At 39.0% G+C, this 1,242-nt stretch overlaps 1 pseudogene across 1 annotated transcript; it reads left to right on the forward strand.

The window, feature by feature from the left end:
• On the forward strand, positions 241–899 carry LOC108634131 (annotated as a pseudogene). The gene has a single exon (XR_001917383.1). The product of XR_001917383.1 is annotated as a 6-pyruvoyl tetrahydrobiopterin synthase pseudogene (transcript).

Genomic DNA, 1,242 nt, shown 5'->3' on the forward strand with positions numbered 1-1,242 from the left:
CTTCCTGTCCCAGGGATTGAACCTAGGTGTCCTGCATTTCAGGTGAATGCTTTACTGACCGAGCTACTAGGGAAACCTCAATATTTTGTAATGATGAATAACAAAAGAATATGAAAAAGAATATCTATCTACTGAATCACCATGCTATACACCTGAAACTGATATGATATTGGAAATCAGTTATACTTCAATTTAAATAAGGGATTAAGCCCAGGCTGGCGGCGGGCCCAGGGTGGGGGATGCTCGGCGGGCTGTGGGCTTGCAGAGCCATGAACGGGGCAGGGTCGGGCCCTCGCCGGCGGGCGCGAGTGTCCCGCCTCGTCTCCTTCAGCGCGACCCACCGCCTCCACAGCAAATCTCTTAGTAATGAAGAAAACTTGAAATTATTTGGGAAGTGCAACAACCCAAATGGCCATGGGCACAATTACAAAGGTTGATCCTGTTACAGGAATGGTCATGAATTTGACTGACCTCAAAGAATATATGGAGGAGGTGATTACGAAGCCCCTTGATCATAAGAATCTGGATCTAGATGTGCCGTATTTTGCAGACATTGTAAGCACAACAGAAAATGTAGCTGTATATATCTGGGAAAACCTCCAGAAATTTCTTCCTGTGGGAGTTCTTTATAAAGTAAAAGTATATGAAACCGACAATAATATTGTAGTCTATAAAGGAGAATAACTCTTAGAGATTAATTTCCATCCATATTTGAAGAAGATCTTTATCCCCTTGAACAATTAAGAAGTCATCACCTAACTGTTGCACTTCCACATTGTGTTCTGGAATCATTGTGAGTGAGTCCTGTTCTAGACTCAAATCTAATTTAAAACCAAGTTTGTAATGTATTCTGAGTATCATTTAAAGAGTCTTTCATCTGTAGATTAAAATCACTTCAGCAAAATAAATAAATAAATAAATAAATAAGGGATTAAAAAAGCAATTTAGTTTGGGTTGCCAACCACAACATCTGTGAAATTTTGGACAATTTCATTTATCTTGAGACATAGAGTGGATGTAATATTATTTTCTGTATGGCAGAGGATGTAGCTAGGATGATTGGAACAGAAATATTTGTTGTGCATTTGGATGGTCACATATGACACTAAATATTCTATCGCTTGTTCCTTTCCAAAAACATGTGGAAAAATGAACAAAAAATAACCATGGCATTCCATGACAGGGTCGTGGAATTTTTGGAATGAAAAGGACATTAGAAATGGGGTTAGGGTGAAACTCAAT

This window comes from Capra hircus, chromosome 28 (genome assembly GCF_001704415.2).
Source record: "Capra hircus breed San Clemente chromosome 28, ASM170441v1, whole genome shotgun sequence".
NCBI classification, from domain to species: Eukaryota; Metazoa; Chordata; class Mammalia; order Artiodactyla; family Bovidae; genus Capra; species Capra hircus.